This window comes from Mustela nigripes, chromosome 4, assembly GCF_022355385.1.
Source record: "Mustela nigripes isolate SB6536 chromosome 4, MUSNIG.SB6536, whole genome shotgun sequence".
Lineage (NCBI taxonomy): Eukaryota > Metazoa > Chordata > Mammalia > Carnivora > Mustelidae > Mustela > Mustela nigripes.
This window is the reverse complement of record NC_081560.1, coordinates 154654679-154675101: the sequence shown is the minus strand read 5'-3', so window position 1 is coordinate 154675101 and position 20423 is coordinate 154654679. Positions and strand designations below refer to the sequence as shown.

Genomic DNA, 20423 nt, shown 5'->3' with positions numbered 1-20423 from the left:
TTTGTCAGAGAGAGAGCGAGAGCGAGCACAGGCAGACAGAGTGGAAGTCAGAGTCAGGAGCAAGGAGCCCTATGTGGGACTCGATCCCAGGATGCTGGGATCATGACCTGAGCCGAAGGCAGCTGCTTAACCAACTGAGCCACCCAGGCATCCCCCTTTTCAAGTCTTTTAATGTTATGCACCAAAAAATGTCTTTTTTTCCCCCACAAATTTACTTCTTTTATGAACTCGAATTTTTTAAAAAACTTTATTTGAAAAAAAAAAAAAAAGACTATTTATTTGAGAGAGAGAAAACAGCAGGGGAGTTAGGGCAGAGGGAGAAACTGACTCCCTACTGAGCAGGAAGCCCTATGTGCTGCCACATCCCAGGACCCCAGATCATGACCTGAACTGAAGGCAGATGCTTAACTGACTGAACCACCCAGGTGTCCCTATTTTGTACCACTTTTGATGTTATTGTGAATGGATTATTTCTGCTATCGTAGGAAATTTTTTTTTTCCCATTTTACAAAATATTTTTTTCTGCAAGGACAGTGATAAAAATGATGCATATAATCTCATTCCTGCAAACTACAAGAAGGTTGTGTATCTAACAGTTAAGCACATAAATCTCAGGGGGCAGGAGGTGAAGGAAGCTGTGTCCATTGTTTTTGTTGTGTGTATTTTCTGATTTTCCTAAAATTTTCGTGTTTCACTGTATAATCTTTGCAGGCTAGCATCGTCAGAAGAATGATGATGAAACATCCTCACTATTGTCCTACCCTGGGAGAAGCCCTGCAGTTCGGATGCAGGTCCCTCTTAGGCTGGCGGGTCTCGGGTCTCCGCTTCCCCTGTTGTTGGGGCCCCGCGTCTCCCAGAGCCTCCGCGGTACACGCTCTCCGCCGGGGCTGCTGGGAAGTTGCCCGCGCGGCCCCGCTACGCACGTACGCTCGGCGGCGGGGCCTATAGCTCTGCTGCGTTGGGTGGATGGCCGGTGTCCGTTTGCGTAACGCGGCTGTGAGGACCCCGTAGTGGGTGCCTCCCGACCTTGGGGTGGGAAAGGCGGTCCTCCCACAGGAAAAGCGGGTCTTGGCTCCGGAGGCCTGGGAGGGTTGCAGCCCTGGGCGGGTGCGCCCGGCCTGCGAAGGCGGTTCTGGTCCGCTCCCAGCAGCGCCCCCTGGAGGAGGCCCGGCTGTTCAGCTCGCTTCTCTGCGCTGAGAACCAAGGCATGTTTGAGCCCAGTAGTGCGGGGTGGTTAATGATAAAGCCGTTGGCATTTCGTTGAATTTTCACAACCATTTGTTGTAGCAGATAAGAACTAGTTTTGGAGAGATGATGATTCACCCGAGTTCACATAGCCCACAGATAAGGGGGTTGGGTTAAAGGCCAGATCTGTTTTCCAAATCTCTTGCTGCTGCTAAAAGGCCACTCTATCTGGAAAGTACCTTGGGTTCCTTCACAGCGGCAAAGTGGCAAGATGCCTGGGGTCAGAGTCCATAATCGAGACTGTGGGCCCCTCCCAGTTCTCCCAGCTTGTGTGTCCAGCAGTTCTGATTTGAGCCTATAGAAGGTCTAATCCTGGGAGCAACCTTCAGGAGAGTCAGACTGGGGGTCTTGTGTGAAGATTCCAGTTAAATGATTTTGTTCTGTAGGCCCCAGTTCCATTTCTTTAGGAACAAAGCAATTCTTGAAAGATAAAAGGGAAGGAATGGCACAAATCAGAAACCCACCTGAAGGAAAACACCCCTGCGACCTTCCTCAGACCTTTCACCAGAGTTTTGAACGTTAAGTGGAAGTAACCCCCCAAAGAAACAGACTCCAGATTTCCAAGGCCAGAAGCAATTTTTTATCTCCCCGCTCTAAATGAGCATGCTTTCAGATGTCACATCTGAAACTTCGACATCTCTGTGACAGTGGAAGATCAATCAGGTTCCAGCAAGACAGGCGTGCTGCCGTAAGTGGTGAGTGGGGCAAGATGCGCAGAAATGTCAGGCTTTTTGGGTGGTTGGCTTGAGGAAAGGATCACCAAGAAGGAAGTTTAATTCAACTCTCTACACAGCCTGTTTTTCTTTTGTTCTCTTCTTTCCAAATCCTGAACTTGTACATGGTGTATATCCATGTATTTAGTATCTAGATTTTTATTCTTTATTTTGAACTTAGAATCACATCGTAGTAGCACAGGGTTTTCAAGAGTATCTATTTCTGCCTCATTTGAAAGAAAACGTGTGGAATCTCAGAAGATAAATGAATGTTACAGATCACTCCTTTCTTACTGATTAAGACAGAAGAGTTTCTTGGCTTCTTGATTCCCAAGCTGTCTCCTTTGCATGGCAAAAACAAGTTTCTTATCAAAAAGTTTATGAAATTGCAACTAATTTGGACAGATTAAAAAAATACTAAAGCGCTGATTCTCTTTTTCAGAGTTTCTGTGAATTGTTCTTTCTTTCTTTCTTTCTTTTTTTTTTTTTCTAAAAAGATTTTATTTATTTATTTGACAGAGATCACAAGTAGGCAGAGAGGCAGGCAGAGAGAGAGGGGGAAGCAGGCTCCCTGCCTAGCAGAGCGCCCGATGCAGGGCTCAATCCCAGGATCCTGGGATCATGACCCGAGCCAAAGCCAGAGGCCTTAACCCACTGAGCCACTCAGGCACCCCTGTCTTGTGTTGTTTAAACTGCTTCTTCTGTGGAGCATTTTTGAAAGGTCAATCCAGGAGCCGCCAGGCAGGCCATATATTTTTTTTTTTTTTACTTCATTCTTACTTCCTTCTTCCCAGCTCTACCTTTATACTTCTCCGTACTTTTCCAAAACCAGCAGAAAATGAACAGATCCCAGGTGAATTGTTTATTTCTTATTCCCAGTTTATTTATAAGGCCTTGTATGAGTCTTTGAAGTTAGATTAGAATGGAAATGTAGAAATTACAAATCAACAACAGGGAGAATATACAGTAGCAGATCAAGAACAAGATGAAGTAATATATAGGTATGGACAGGTTTTGTGATCTTACAGAGTTATCAAAGATGAGCTGCAGATTTATTTCTGATCTTTCTGATAGTCATGGAAAAATACATACATGTTACATGATTCACATTTTCCACAAAGAGAAACCACATTGATTGTTAATGGGGCATGAAGACTTCCTAGCATTTAAGTCTAAAAAAAAATTCCTTTCTTGCACTCTATATGGATGATGAAGTGTGCAGCCTTTCAACAACTTCCCTAAAAGAAATCTAGCCTCTTTCATTCAGCAGTTCTTCAATAGGAACAGAAGTCTCTAGAGCTAAGGAGAACTCAGTGAATATATAGATTTTTAGAGAATCAAAATATTATGTCTGGTACTATATGTTGTCCAGTATAGTAACCACTAGCCACATGTAGATATTTCATTTAGAACAATTAAAATTTAGTTCTTAAGCCACATTTCAACATTTTAAGTGCTTAGTTGCCACATGTGAGTAGTGCCTACCAAATTGGCAGCAGTGCTCTAGACCATTTTCTGATGTTCCTGTATGATCCAGGGATAAAATGTAGAGTATCTGGAGGAAGCAATCAAGTGTATCTCCTTTAATGATATTTAAGTAAATGATCCCCCCCCCCCCAACAGGCTGTATTTATTGGTGTCACAGATAGTTCAGTGTTCTACACTTTGGCTTCTTTTTTTTTTTTAAAGATTTATTTTTTAAATTTATCTGACAAAAAAGAGAGAGCACGCACAAACGGGGAGCAGCAGGCAGGGGGAAAGGGAGAGGGAGAAACAGACTGCTTGTAGAGCAGAGAGCCCGATGTGGGGCTAGATCACAGAACCTCAGGATCAAGAGTCACACGCTCTTCTCCTTCTTCTTCTTTTCTTCTTTCTTCTTCTTCTTCCTCCTCCTCCTTCTTCTTCGTCTTCTTCTTCTCTTTCCTTTTCTTTTTTTTTTTTTTTAAAGATTTTATCCATCCATTTGACAGAGACACAAGGAAGAGGGAACACAAGCAGAAGGAGTGGGAAAGGGAGAAACAGGCCTCCCACTAAGCAGGGAGCCCGATGCAGGGCTCCAACCCAGAACCCTGGGACCATGACCTGAGCTGAAGGCAGATGTCCAATGACATCTAGATGTCCAATGCCACCCAGGCACCTCTACTCTTTGGCTCTTATGTCCATAATTCTGTTTCACATGTAAGACCATTCTTGCTTTTTCCATTCCAGTTGTCTTAATCTCCTTTGGTAAAGGTCACAATGATGTAATTATAAAATTTAAATATAAAATGATGGCTCTTACCAGTGCATACTGCCTAATGGACACTGTTGACTGTTCTCTCTTGAGAGTCTCTTGTTGGTTTCTCTGACATCACCCCAAATGGCTTGTGCCTTTGTCTAGATTTTCTATTTCGTCGTACTTTCTTTTTTTTTTTTCTTTTTTTTAAAAGATTTTATTTATTTATTTGACAGAGATCACAAGTACACAGAGAAGCAGGCAGAGAGAGAGGAGGACGCAGGCTCCTGCGGAGCAGAGAGCCCGATGTGGGGCTCGATCCCAGGACCCTGGGATCATGACCTGAGCCGAAGGCAGAGGCTTTAACCCGCTGAGCCACCCAGGCGCCCCTCGTCGTACTTTCTTTTATCCTTTTGCCCTTAAACATTATCCTCCTCTCAGGAGCCTGTCCCAGTCTTTCTGCTTCTTGTTATTCTCATTTTCCCTCATGGGTTCCATCCTCTCTGTGCTTATAGCTGAGAAGCACCTGTGGGACTCCAGAGTTTGTCTTTCCAGTGTACCTAGCTGCTAGTCCCCTGTGTGTAACTTGTTCAGAAGCAACATTCATAATTAGGAAGTACTCGTGTTTCATTAATCTCTGTCAGATGTTAACACTGCTTAGCCAGTCATCCAAGTGATAAGAAGCAGGTCCTAAACCACTCTGTATCTCAGTTCTCCTATCCATCTTGTTAGTCATCCCATTCTTGTTTCATTTAAATTGTTAATATTTCTTAAATTTGTTTTTTCTGTCTTATCCTTGTAGCCTACCATAGCTTCATTTTCTCTTTGTTCCGGTCTTTATGCTTCTCTTCTATGTCTCCAGCTTGTTTTCAGTAACTTGTCTAAAATGTTCATCAGTGGGACGCCTGGGTGGCTCAGTTGGTTAAGCAGCTGCCTTCGGCTCAGGTCATGATCCCAGCGTCCTGGGATTGAGTCCCACATTGGGCTCCTTGCTCCGCAGGAAGCCTGCTTCTCCCTCTGACTCTGACTTCCACTCTGTCTGCCTGTGCTCGCTCTCGCTTGCTCTCTCTCTGACAAATAAATAAATAAATAAAATCTTAAAAAAAAAAAAAAGTCCCAATGCCATCTTTAAAAAATAAAATAAAATAAAATAAAATAAAATAAAATAAAATAAAATAAAATGTTCATCAGTTAGTGTTTCTTCTACTTTCTGGACTGCCGGCCATTCACGGGGTAGAGTTCAAAGATCCTGTGACACAGCAGGCTCCTGCTGATACCAAGACTTCCTATTTTCCATCACTGAATACCTACCATGGTTGGTTTACTATTTACTAGTGAATTATTGAGTAACAGTGATATGTTTCTTCTGTGGAGTGCCTTTTTATATATTTGCTCACTTTCCTCTATTTTTTGTGACCTTGTAAAAATCCTTTATGTAATTTGGACAGTAATCCTTTTTCTCTTATTTATTACTTACCAATACTTTTTCTCTGAAAAAAAATTTAATAATAAAATTTAATAACTTTATTAATAAAATTTTAAATTTTATTTAAATTTAGTAGTGACTCCTAAGCTCTTTAAATGTCAGAGCTGAAACCAAGGTTTTGTTTTGTTTTGATGCTGATTCTTTTTAGAATGTCTCTTTCAATGTGAAAACTCAAAGACTTTCAACTCTGAAAGTATCTTATTTACATCATGATTAATTCTCTTCCGTCTGTTCCTTTAATTTTCTGGAATCCTTGTTATTTACATGTTAGCTCTTCGTATGTGAGCCAATACCATTGTCTTTGTATACTAATTATGTTGCTTGGACTTGCATTCTCAGGATTCTGGTTCCTCTTATATCGGGTAGTTATTGCCCTTTACTCAATCTAGGTTGTGTATTTCCTGAGTAATTTGATAGACAGGTTGTTAGGATCTCTTGAGCAGATGTTGCCCAGCAGATAAGAGAGGGTAAGTGAGTTTCTACTTTTGTGATGGCTGATAAGCTGGAAAACTGTTACTTTTCTATATTATCAGGAGAGAAGGCTCTACCTCCCATGTGCATTTGGCGGTCTGTCTTCCATTCTACATTCTAGGAAATTTGCAGAATTGGTCATTTATGTCCATCCATTCTATTTCAGGCTTTCTCTAAAGAGTTTTGAGTTTGTTCTTCACAATTTGGTAATCAAGTTTTTCAATTTTTGAGAATTATCTCTTGATCTCTGATGGTTCCTTATTATTAAAAATCAGTCCTTAAGCAGTTTTCTACTCTAATCTGTAAAAGCACCATGGGGAACTCAAAGCAGATTTTCTTTCATTTCTTGCTGTGATTTTATTTTAGCCATGTTCAGTTTTGATTATCTTAGTTCTTACCATTATGTCCTTGGTTTTTAGAAATCATCCCTGCTTCTTCATTTTCTTTCTTTCTTTCTTTTTTTTTTTTTTTAATATTTTATTTATTTATTTATTTAACAGACAGAGATCACAAGTAGGCAGAGAGGCAGGCAGAGAAAGAGGAGGAAGCAGGCTCCCTGCCGAGCAGAAAGCCCGATGCGGGGCTCAATCCCAGGACCCTGGGATCATGACCCGAGCTGAAAACAGAGGCTTTAACCCACTGAGCCACCCAGGCGCCCCTGCTTCTTCATTTTCTATTCATTTTTTGTAAGTGAAGAACTATGCATTTAATGTAAATTGCTAGTTTTGTTTTTACCTTTTGTATATTTTTTTCTCATTTTTCATGACCTGTTCTTCCAGACACCTATGTGGAGTTGTGTCTTTCCCTGTGAGCCATCTCATTCACTGCTGGTTTCAGTTACCTCCAAAATGCCAGTTATTCTGCTATTCTCACCTTCCTCTTGGGCTTCCTCCCTTCTGAGCTCAGAACCACACATCCAACTGCCTCCTGGAGATTTCTGTCTGCCTGTTCCACAGATGCTTCAGACACAACATGCCCAAGACCTTTCTCACTCTTATTTCCCTCCAGCATCTTTGTCTCTGCTTCCCACTCTTTGCAAATGGCACCTGGCTCACCTCAGATGCTCATTTATGAGCATCAATACCCTTTGGAGGCAATTTTCCTGTCTTTCCATCTGTACTAAGAATCAAGGACGTGATCTTCTTTGAGCTTTTTCTGCTAGATCAAGTCTTTGTTCCACCTCTCCATTATTAGCCCCTGGGTTAGGTGATGGAAGGAAAAGACCAGGATGAGAACTGACCACCTAATCCAGGGTTAATAATAGAGAGGTGGAACAGAGTCTTGATCCAAAAGAAAAAGCCATATATGTAATTTAAATTTCTCTAATAGCTGTATTAAAAAAAGATAAACAAGTGGAATTATCTTGGGTTTCCCTCCTAAGTTCAGAACCATATATCCAGCTGCCTCGTGGAGCTGTCTGCCTGTTCGATAGATACGTCAGGTACAACATGCCTAAGACACCTCTAACTCCTAATTCTGCCCAACCTTTTTCTGCTCTATATTTTCATTATAACCAGTTGTAACACAGATTCTACTTCAGGTTGTACTGAATTAGTGTTTTTTCAACCTGTTTGAAAATATTCTCTCCTGTATTTATACATAGACTGTTTATAAGAACTAGTTCTCCAATCATTTGAAACTTACTGTTTTTAAAAATTTTTTATTTAAAAAAATTTTAATTTGAGTATAGTTGGCATGCAATGTTACATTAGTTTCGGGTGTACAACATAGTATTGGAGAAATTTATACATAATGCTATGCTCACCGCAAGTGTAGCTCTTCTTTGTCACCATATAGTGCTATCACTGACAGTATCATTGGCTATATTCCTTATGCTATGCTTTTTATTCCCGTGACGTATTCATTCCATAACTGCAAGTCAGTATTTCCCACTCCCCTTTACCCATTTTTACCTACTCCCCACTTCCCTCCCCTCTGGCAACCATCAGCCATAAGGTTCTTCTCTTTATTTATAAGTCTAATTTTGCTTTTTGTCAAACTTCTTGTTGACATTCTAAATAAACAATAATAATTGAGTAGGGGTGCCTGGGTGGCTTAGTGGGTTAAAGCCTCTGCCTTCGGCTCAGGTCATGATCCCAGGATCCCGGGACTGAGCCCCGAATCAGGGCTAACTGCTCAGCAGGGAGCCTACTTCCTCCTCTCTCTCTGCCTACCTCTCTGCCTCCTTGTGATCTCTGTCTGTCAAATAAATAAAATCTTTAAAAAAAAAATTGACTAGTAACATTTTTTGACTTATCAAGAGCAAGGAAAACCACTGATTATTTGCCTTGTGTGTGTTTTTTCTTTTTTAATTTATTTATTTGACAGACCGAGATCACAAGCAGGCAGAGAGGTGGACAGAGACAGAGAGGAAGGGAAGCAGGCTCCCCGATAAGCAGAGAGCCCCAGGCGGGGCTCAATACCAGGACTCTGGGATCATGACCTGAGCCAAAGGAAGAGGCCTCAACCCACTGAGCCACCCAGGCGCCCTGCCTTGTGTTTTAATTGACAATTAATGTTTGCTTTCAGTATTTTAAACTCTGTGAGCAACTCTTTTCATTAAGAGGCTAATAGGCATAAACAAGTTTATTTTCTCTGGATACATTTCTTTAGCTATTTAATAAAATATTTATTTTTTATGTAAAAATTCATCATCATATCATCATCATCATTATTATTAGGCTCTTCCATAAACCGTTTGACTCCTGGCAAATCACTTTCCTTCTCTGGGAATTACTTTTTTTAATCCATAAAATGAGGTGATAAACTAAATGAGACCGCTAAGCATGTGATTGATTAGGTGAGTGAATCTGTGGCTTATTACATTGATTTCTCAAAACAATGAAACCTGGGGTGCCTGGGTGGCTCAGTCGTTAAGGGGCTGCCTTCAGCTCAAGTCGTGATCTCAGGGTCCTGGGATCCAGCCCCACATCAGGCTCTCTGCTTAGTAGGAAGCCTGCTTTTCCCTCTCTCCCTCCCCCTGCTTGTGTTTCCTCTCTCACTGTGTCTCTCTCTGTCAAATAAATAAAACCTTAAAACAGAAACAAACAGCAAAAACGGGAAACCTGAGTAGAGAATGAATCTAAGCTCCTTGTCTTCCCTAAGCCTAAGTTTCCTCATTTATAAAGTGGATGTAGTGATACCTCACTGAATTGTCATGGTGGTTAAGTAATATTAGGCATATAAAACCCTAGCATAATGCTTTTCATGTGCTACATATTAGAAATTGATAGTTATGATCATTACTATGTATGTGATGTTTTAAATACTTTATCCCAGTGGTTCACAAACTTGAGCTTGATGCGTCCCCACTTGGAGATGAGGCTAAATAATTTGCATTTCTCTCAAGTACCAAGTGATCCTGATGCTGCTGGTCCAGAGACCACACTTTGAAAATTGCTGTATCATTTAATTTAATCCTCTCCAAAATTATAGATAATATTACTTCAACAGAGAGGTTAAGTAACTTATCACAGTTTCTCCAGCTGGTGAGTATTTTCATTTATGATTGAAAAATCTTTAAACATAACTTTTTAAGTGGCTGAATGAGGGGCATTTGGCTGGCTCAGTCAGTGGAGCATTTAACTCTTGATCTTAGGGTTGTGAGTTTGAACCCCGCATTGGGTGTATACATTACCTAAAAATAAAATCTTAAAAAAAAAAAAAAAAATGGCACCTGGATGGCTCAGTTGGTAAAGCGTCTGCTCAGGTCGTGATACCAGGGTCCTGGGATCGAGTCCAGCCATTGGGCTCCCTGCTCAGTGGGGAGTCTGCCTCTCCCTCTGCCCCTCCCTTTTTCTCATTCCCTCTCTTTCTCTCTCAAATAAATAAAAAAAATTAAAAAACAAATGGCTGAATGAGATTCTATTACTGATAGTTTTATTTTTAGATTTTTTAAAAAACTTATTTATTTGACAGCCAGAGATCACAAGTAGGCAGAGAGACATGCAGAGAGAGAGGGAGAAGCAGGCTCCCTGCCAAGCAGAGAGCCCGATGCAGGGCTCGATCCCGGGCCCCTGGGATCACGATGAGAGCCAAAGGCAGAGGCTTAACCCACTGAGCCACCCAGGCGCCCCAAGATATTTTTATTTTCTAAAAAATTTCTAAAACATGTTACTGCTTTTGAAATTAGGAAGTGATGATTGTCAAAGGAACATGCAGGTGGCCAGATAGAAGAGTATATTATAAAATATACTTATTAGACATGAGTGGAATCATATATATATATACTACTGTGTGTAAGCATTATTCACTTAGCATAATATTTGATATTTATCTATATTGTATGTTTCTTTCCTTCTTTCCATCCTTCCTTTAACTTTCTGAGTATTACTCTGTTGGGTGAATATACCATAGTATATTATCCACTGTGGTAGGTGGAGTTTTGGCCCCTGTGATTTTTACTTTTGCTGTTACATCCATGAATGTTACATTACTTGGTAAAAAGGACTTTGCAGATGTAATTAAGATGACTAATCAGTTGGCCTTAAAATAAGGAGGTTATGCTGAATTATCATGAGGGTCCAATATAAAAACATGAACTCTTAAAAGCAGAAGAGGGAGGCAGAGATACTCAAAGAATGAGAAAGACTTGACATACCATTGCTGGCTTGAGGATGGAGAGAGGCCACCTGCAAATCATGAAAAGGAAAAGAATTATGCAAAAACCCAGTTAGCTTGGAAGAGGGTCCTCATCTCACCACATGAGACCTGATGATCAGCCAGCAGCTTGAGTTCATCCTTGTGAGATCCAAAAAGGAGAAATCATATGAGCCATGTAGTATTTCTTTTTCTCTCCCTCTCTCTCCCTTCCTTCCTTTTTTCTTTCTTCCTGTCTTTTTTGATTCCACATACAAATACGAGTGAGATCATATGTTAAAATACAGATTGTGGTGCCTGACTGGCTCAGTTGATAGGGCATGTGACTCTTGATCTCAGGGTCATGAGTTCAAGCCTCATGTTGGGTATGGAGCCTACTTAATAATAAAAGAAAAAAATACAAGTGAGATCATGTCTTTCTTTCTCTGACTTATTTTACTTAGCAAAATGCTGTCAAGGTCCATTTATGTTGCAAATGTCATGTTCCTCCTCTTTTTATGGCTTTATAATCCATTATGTGTGGAATCCCACACTAATCTGTGATTAAAAAAAAAAAAAAAACTTCAGTAAACTAGGAATAGAGTGGAGGTTTCTCAGCTTGGTAAAGACTACAAAAAGGCCTACAGCTAACATCATATTTAATGATAAGAAACTCAAAGCTTTTGCATTAAAATCTATTATAAAGCAAGGATGTCCCCTCTTACCACTCTTTTTCAAAATTGTACCAGAAACTCTTATTGTTGCAAGTAAGGCAAAAGGGGAAATAAAATGTATACAGATTAGGAATGAAGATATAAAGTCTTTGTTTGCAGGCAACATGCAGAAAATCTGGGAGAATTCACAGAAAACTCCAATGTATTCCATTATGTAGATTATAGTATCTATAGATATTACAGAGAAGAGGATATTAAGAAAAACAGTATGCTAGTAAATTTCATAACTTAGAGGAGGGGGACGAATATTTTGAAAAATATGGTATACTAAATCCAACATAAAATTAAATAGAAAAGGCAGAACAGCTCTGTATCTGTTAAGTAAATTGAATCTGTACACATGGCATACTCACTGAGACCGTATTCTGGGCCATAAAACAAATCTAAATGTGATTAAAAGGATTAATCTGGCATAAGTAAGAATCATTGAATTTGAAGATAGATCAGTAGAGGTTTTCCATTCTAAATAACAGTCAATACAAACTATCTCCCAGGGTTTCCAGATTCTGGACTTAACAGGAAAATTGTTCAACGAAGCTATTATAAATATGTTCAAAGAACTAAAAGGAAAAACAGTGCTTAAAGATTAAAAGAAAAATATGATGACACTGGCTCATCAAATAGAGATCATCAATAAAAAGAAATTACTAAAAAAAATGGGAGATGTGGACTTGCAAAGTACAATGAATGAAGTGAAAAAAAAATCAGTAGAAGGATTTTTAACATCACATTTGAGCTGGCAGTGGAAAGAATCAGTGAATTTGAGAGTAGCTCAGTAGGGATTTTACAGTCTAGACACTTAGAAAGCACAGGGGGAAAGAGGAAAATTGAACAGAGCCTCAGAGACCCATGGTGTACCACCAGACATATCAACAAAACAATAATGAGAGTTGCAGAAGGGAAGGAGAGAAAGGCATACATAATATCCAAAAACTTCTCAAATTTGATGAAAACGTAATCTACATATTCATGAACCTCATGTGTGAGACACTGCTGGAGAGTAGCCAGTTTCTTTGAGGTATGGGGAGGGAGATTAAGAAAGAGGCACATAAGATTATCAAAGACATTAAAGGGACACGGTTCCCCATGACTACCCTCAGATTTCTTTAGGAAGTCTGCCCATGAGCTTGTGTCAGATCCCAAGGATCTCCTACTGGGATCATGTCTGCCCTGAACATCCTGTGTACCAAACCCACATCTTTTCCCACTCTTCTTCCACTGTGGTTGGCTGTTTGTGTACATTCCTGAGCGTGGCCACAAGAGTGAGTCTAGTCAAACCATAAGGGACTCTTAATCTCAAGAAACAAAAAGAACTGGGGGGGTGGTGGGAGGGATAGTGTGGCTGGATTATGGATACTGGGGAGGGTATGTGCTATGGTGAATGCTGTGAATTGTGTAAGACTAATGATTCACAGACCTGTACCCCTGAAGCAATACGTTATATGTTAATTAAAAAAAAAAAAAAAAAAGAGTGATCTAGTAATCAGTAAATGGAGTGCTATCAGAAAATCAGACCAAGATCTGTGGGCATGGGAGAGTCCTCAAACTTGAGTTTGAGTACCATCTTCTGGAAAACAAAGGAGAGAGGTTTGAGCAATCTGGTTGGTGAATTACAAAAACCAGGAAGGACTTAAAAGTTTAAGAATTCTGCCACAAGAGGGAGCAAGAAGTGTGTAGCCAGAGTTTCTATACAAAGGCCCCAGACAGAACAGGACCAATGAGTAATATACCACATTTGAAGGCAACTAGTAATGATTTGAGGAGGTGTCTGCTACTTCAAATGTGAAAACAGCAATGCAAAACCACAAGGAAGATGAATAAAGAAAACGTGTCATCACTAAAATATAACAATTCTCTAATATTTGAGCTCAAAGGCATGGACTTTAGTGATCTAGCTAGCAAAGAATTCAAAATAGCTGTTTTGAAGAAACTCAAATCAGCTACAAGGAAGCTCAGTCCAGTGAAATGAGGAAAAACACATGAACAAAATGGAGTATTTACCAAAGAGATAGAAATCATAATAGTCAAACATAATCCCTAGAGCTGAAGAATTCAGTGAGTGAAATGGGGAAAAAAAAAGCAGTAGAGAGCAACTGCATCAGAGTAGAGCAAATGGAAAGCAGAAGAGGGAAACTAGAGGGCAGGAATTTTGAAACAACCGCGTTAGAGCAGAACAAAGGGGATAGAAAGAGTAAAGAAAGCCTACACTATGGTGGTAATCATATTGTAAGATAGAAATATGTCCTATCAAGATATTGTATACTTTAACTTACATGATAGTATATGTCAGTTATATCTCAAGAAGAAAAAGAGAAAGAGCTGAAAGGAAAAATAAAAAAAAAAAACTACTCTGTAAAACAAGAATTCTAAATCTAGTAAAATTACCATATTAAAAAATGATGGTAACAAAATAATGGCATTTCATTTGCACACCTATTAGAATGGTGCAAATCCAAAACACTGTCACCACCAAATGCTGGTGAAAGTGTGGAGCAACAGGAATGCTCACTGATTGCAGGTAGAAATGCAAAATGGTACAGGCAGTTTTGAACACATTTTGGCAGTTTCTTATAAAACTAAACATACTAGGAGCACCTGGGTGGCTCAGTTGATTAAACAACTGCCTTTGGCTAAAGTCATGATCTCCAGGGCCTGGGATGGAGTCCCTCGTCAGGCTCCCTGCTCAGTGAGTAGTCTGCTTCTCCCTCTCCTGTTGCCCCTCCCCCTGCTCGTGCTCTCTCTTATTCTCTCTCTCAAGTAAATAAATAAAATCTTAAAAAATATTTTTAAAACTAAAATTACTAATTTTAAAAATGGGGAACTCTTGCCATTTGCAACAACACAGATGGACTTTGAGGGCATTATGCTAAGTGAAATGGGTTAGAGAAAGCAAATACTGGATGATCTCGCATCCATACAGAATCTAAACAACAACAAAACTACTAGAAAAAAGAGATCAGATTTGTAGTTTCCAGAGGCAGGGGTGGGAGGAAGGGGAATTGGAGAAAGGTGGTCAAAAGCCACAAACTTTAAGTTACAAGACAAATAGGTATTAAGGACATAATGTACAACATGCTGAGTATGGTTTCCATTGCTGAGTGATATATATGAAGAGAGTTATTGTTATGTTGTTGAGAGAATAAATCCTAAGAGTTCTCATTACCAAGAGAATTTAGTTATTTTTCTTCCCATTTCTCTTTATTGTATCTATATTAGATGGCAAATGTTAACTGAACTTATTGTGGTAATCATTTCACAATATGTAAATCAAACCTTGATGCTGTAAATTGGAAACTCACTCAGTGATATATGTTAATAATATCTCAATGAAACTGGATTTGTGTGTGTGTACATGACTAAATATATTCTCACAATGCAATATAGCAGTCACAGTGGTATTTACTCAAAGGAGTTTGAAAGTTATGTCCACAAAAAGAGTATGGATGCACATGGATGTTTATAGCAGCTTTATCCATAACTGAAAACTTGGAAGCAATCACAATGTCTTTTGTTAGAATAAACAAACTGTGGTACATACAGACAATGGAATATTAGTGATAAGAAGAAATGGCATGGCCTTTTCATACTGTGAAAAGACACCTTAAGGGACCTTAAGTGTTTATTACACTAAGTGAAAGAAGCTAATCTGACAAGGCTAAATATTGCGTGGTTTCAACTACATAACATTCTAGAAAAGGCAAAATTATGGATACAGTAATAAGATCGGTGGTTGCCAGGGGCTGGAGAGGAGGGAGGGATAAATAGAGAGGATTTTTAGAGCAGTGAAACAATGTCGCATGGTACTATAATGGTGGATATATGTCCTTATACATTTGTCAAAATCCATAGAATTTAAAACACAAAGAATGAACCCTAATAAAAACTGTGGACTTTGGGTGATAATGATGTATCAAGTAGATTCAACTGTAGCAAATGCACTCTGCTACTACAGAATGTTGATAATGGGGGAGGCCATGCATATGCTGGGCCAAGGGGTATTTGGGAACTTTCTGTACTTTTGTTCAATTTTGCTGTGAACCTAAAACTTATCTAAAAAGTAAAAGTGTATTAAAGACAATAAAATCGGGGTGCCTGGGAGGCTCAGATGGTTGAGTATCTGCCTTTGGTTCGGGTTGTGATCCCAGTGTTTTGGGATCGAGTTCTGCCTCGGGCTCCCTGCTCAGTGGGCAACCTGCTTCTCCCTCTGCCTGCTGCTCTCTCTGCTGGTGCTCTCTCTCTCCCTGACAAATAAATAAAATCTTAAAAAAAAAAAAAAAAAAGACAATAAGGGCGCCTGGGTGGCTCAGTGGGTTAAGTCTCTGCCTTCGGCTCAGGTCATGATCCCAGGGTCCTGGGATGGAGCCCCGAATCGGGCTCTCTGCTCAGCAGGGAGCCTGCTTCCATTATCTCTCTCTGCCTGCCTCTCTGCCTACTTGTGATCTCTCTCTCTGTCAAATAAATAAATAAAAATTTTTTAAAAAAAGACAAAATCAAGGTAAAATTTCTAGATTAACAAAAACAGAATTTTTGTTGCTAGCAGATCTGCTCTACATAAGATACTAAAGAAAGTAAGATTGAAAGAAACTGGTAGCAGATGATAACTTGAATCCACCCCCCAAAATCAGCAACACTGGAAAAAATTCTCATTACCTAGGAACATATAAAACACAGTATAAATATTTTTTCCTATGTTTTTAAAGGTTTTATTCATTTGCTTGGAGAGAGAGAGAGAGTGGGTGGGCAGGGAGAGGGAGAGAGTCTCCTGTGAGGCTCAATCTCACTACTCAAAGATCATGACCTGAGCCAAAATCAAGAGTCAACACTCAACCAACTGAGCCACCCAGGCGTCCCCCCCACCCCTGCCACCTCCCTTTTCCTATTTTAAAAATTGACTTAAAATACAGTTGTTTAACAGGAGCTGTTGAATTGCATTAAATATCACATGTCATCTGTATGAGTCTATAAAATAGGTCTTTCCTTGCTTTCCTTACTTCCTTAAAAGTTCTCAGGGTGCCAGGGTGGCTCTGTTGGTTAAGTGTCTGACTCTTTTTTTTTTTTTTTTTAAGATTTTATTTGACAGAGAGAGATCACAAGTAGGCAGAGAGGCAGGCAGAGAGGGGGTAAGCAGTCTCCCTGTGGAGCAGAAAGCCTGATGTGGGGCTCGATCCCAGGACCCTGAGATCAAGACCTGAGCTGAAGGCAGCGGCTTAACCCACTGAGCCACCCAGGCACCCAAGTGTCTGACTCTTGATCTCAGCTTGGGTCTTGATCTCCAAGTTCTGAGTTTAAGCTCTGTGTTGAGATATTAAAAACAAAACAAAACAAAACAAAAGTCCTAAAATGGTATCAAGCAGTAATCTGTATTGGTTAGTTTATAACATAAATATGTATAACAATAATAGCACAAAGAGGGAAGGAGTTCCTCTATTTTACTGTTTTTTTTTTTTTTTAAGATTTTATTTATTTACTTGACAGACAGAGATCACAAGTAGGCAGAGAGGCAGAGAGAGAGGAGGAAGCAGGCTCCCTGCTGAGCAGAGAGCCCGATGTGGGGCTCGATCCCAGAACCCTGGGATCATGACCTGAGCTGAAAGCAGAGGCTTTAACCCACTGAACCACCCAAGCGCCCCTATTTTACTGGTTTTAAATTAGTATAATCTGAAGTAGATTGTGATAAATTATGATGCATATTTTAATTCCTAGAACAACCATTTAAAAAACTGAAAAATCACAGGATTAAAATGGTACACTAGAAAGTTCTTAATTTTTAAAAGGGTACTAAACGAGGAACAGAGGGGTGCCTGGGTGTCTTAGTGGCTTAAGCCTCTACCTTTGGTTCGGGTCATGATCTCAGGGTCCTGGGATCGAGGCCCGCATCTGGCTCTCTGCTCACTGGGGAGCCTGCTTTCCCTCTCTCTCTGCCTGCCTCTCTGCCTACTTGTGATTTGTGATTTCCTATCAAATAAATAAATAAATAAAATCTTAAAAAAAAAATAAAGAAGGAACAGCAACAAAGACATAAGACATACAGAAAAGAATTAGCAAAATAGCAACATAATTTCTCCTATATTAATAATCTGCTTTACATTTGATGTTATTAGGCACATTAATAAAGAGCCAGTGATTTTTAGACTGGAAAGAAAAATCTCAACAATATCCAACTATATGCTGTCTTCCAAAAATACACTTTAGATTCAAAGATACAAATAGGTTGGACATAAACAGATGGAAAAGATATACCATAAAAACAGTTATCATGAAAGAGCTGGGGGGGTGGTGCCTGGGTGGCTCAGTGGGTTAATACTCTGCCTTCGGCTCAGGTCCTGATCCCAGGGTCCTGGGTTCAAGCTCCACATCGGGCTATCTGCTCAGCAGGGAGCCTGCTTCCTCCACTCTCTCTGCCTGTGATCTCTCTTGCTGTCAAATAAAATAAAGTCTTTAAAAAAAAAAGAGCTGGAGGGGCTATATTAATCTTAGACAGAATAGACTTTAAGACAAAAATGTTACTAGAGACAAAGAGGGATATTTTATAATAATGAAAATTTCACTCTAGAAAATGATGTGTGTCAAATAAATACATAGATTTTTTTGTTTCAAAAGTTTATATAATGGGGTGCCTGGGTGGCTCAGTCAGTTAAGGTCAGGTCATAATCCCAGGGTCCTGGGATCGAGTCCTGAATTGGACTCCCTGTTCTCCCTCTCCCCCTGATGCCGCATCCCTTACTAATGCTCTTTCTGTCAAATAAATAAAATCTTAAAAAAAGTTTATATAAATGTTGTCAAACTGTGTCTATCTTTATGCAGTTTGCTTTTTTTTTTAAGATTTTATTTATTTATTTGACAGAAATCACAAATAGATGGAGAGGCAGGCAGAGAGAGAGGAAGGGAAGCAGGCTCCCCACTGAGCAGAGAGCCCGATGCAGGGCTCGATCCCAGGACCCCGAGATCATGACCCGAGCCGAAGGCAGCGGCCCAACCCACTGAGCCACCCAGGCGCCCCTATGCAGTTTGCTTTTTTAAAGTTAAATTTGTTTTATATGATTTATTCACATTGAAATATGCAGATATGGTTTATTTGTGATATTTTGATGTATGCATAAATCAGAATGTTTTGTCCAGTTCAAGACTGATGAAAATTTATGTTGTTTCCAATGTTCCTCAATTTCAGAAATTGTTGCAATGAACATTCTTATACATGTCTCTGTTTGCATATGGTGGACAGTTTTTCCAGGGAGCACACTAGAATGGAATAACTAGCTGGCAGGATAATGTCAAAATGCTTTCTAAATGGGATGTCCAAATTTTATATTTTTATTTGCAGTATATGAGAGAATTCATGTTTCCATGCACTATGGCCAAAACTTGAAATTACTGGGCTTATGATTTTTGTAAACTGATGTTCATGAAACTCATTTTTGCTGGTTTAAAAAGATTTTATTTGTTTATTTTTTGGAGAGAGAGGGGGAGAGATCTTGCACTAGAAGGGGAAAGGGACAGAAGAAGCAGGCTTCCCACTGAGCAGGAAGCCTGATGCAGAGCTCCATCCCCGAACCCTGAGATTATGACCCGAACCAAAGGCAGACATTTAACCGACTGACCCACCTAGGTGCCCCATTTTTGCTGTTTTAATTGCATTTTTCTGAGTAGTATTAATGTGGCACATCTTTCATGTTAATAGGTCACTCTGCTTTTTTCTTCCATTAATTGCTTTCTCTTTAAGAATTATGAAAAAAAAAAGTCGCATAAGTCTTCATAGATGTTCTGGATAAAAATCTTTTGTTTGCTATTTCTTTGCAAATATGCTTTTCCAATCTGTTCCTAATACATTCAATTTCACTTATGGGTTATTTTGTCAATGAGAAAATTTTAGTTGTAAAGTATTAAAATTTATATTTTTTCTTAGTTTTTGCCTCTTAAATTTTTTTAAAATAAAAATTCTTTCCAACCCTCATTATAAACAAGTACATATTTCCCTCTAAAAGGATATTTTACATTTTCATATTTAGGTCCTAAATTCATGTAAAACTTATTTTTCTGTTTCACTTATGGTAGGAAATGCTAGTTTTCTTCCAAATGGAGAGTCAGTTGCCCCACCATCATTTGTTATATTACCTATGCTTTTTCTGGTTATTTTAATGCTTTCTTTGTTGTGTTCCAAATTACCATTTATTTGATGATCTGCTTTTAGGTTCTGTATTTTCTTCTGCTGGTTAATTTGTCTAGCCGTATACTAATAATAGACACTTTAGTAACTTTTATATAAATCTCAATGTAATATTTTAAATATAAATCTTAATACATTTTTTAAAAAGATTTTATTTGACAGAGATCACAAGTAGGCAGAGAAGCAGGCAGAGAGAGAGGGGGAAGCAGGCTCCCTGCCAAGCAGAGAACCCGACACGGGGCTTGATCCCATGACCCTGAGATCATGACCTGAGCCAAAGGTAGAGGCTTAACCCACTGAGCCACCCAGGCACCCCTAAATCTTAATAATTTTTAAACAAATTTATTTATCTTTTTAAGTAGTAGCCCAGTGTGGGGCTTGAACTTACAACCGTGAGATCAAGACCTGCGGCAAAATCAAGAGTCAGACGCTTAACCAACTGAGCCACCCATGTACCCTTCAATATAATGTAGCTATCTTTATTCTTGGTTTTCAAATTCAACTAACTACTCTTGTCCCTTTTCTCTTAATATATGAATTTTAGAATCAGCTTGTCAATTTTCATAAAAATCTCCTGCAGACATGGACTCTGGACAAGGTTCTAGACCTATTCCTGTTCTGGGATGGTACTAGAAATGGACCTTCATTTTAACTAATTTTGCAATAAATGTTGGAAATAAATTGCTTTACACTTATTTGGTCCTGATATGATACATGTAGCCAAACTACAAAACAGTCAGGAGTGGGCTGGAAGGACAGGATGGTATAAAACCAAAAGAGTATGTCAAAGGGAGCTTCTGCAGTGGAAAGAATCCCT

General features: G+C 39.4%; 1 long non-coding RNA gene across 3 annotated transcripts in view; it reads left to right on the top strand.

Annotated features, from left to right (window-relative positions):
• The window catches only part of LOC132016608 (uncharacterized), a 64004-nt gene that overhangs the window by 25264 nt on the left and 18317 nt on the right, over positions 1 to 20423 (top strand). The window contains exon 1 of one of the 3 annotated variants that reach the window (XR_009403956.1): positions 1571 to 1940. The exons of the other annotated variants lie outside the window; for them this stretch is intronic. This is a non-coding gene — a long non-coding RNA (uncharacterized LOC132016608). Of the gene's footprint in view, positions 1 to 1570; positions 1941 to 20423 lie in introns of those variants that run through there. 3 annotated transcript variants of the gene reach the window in all.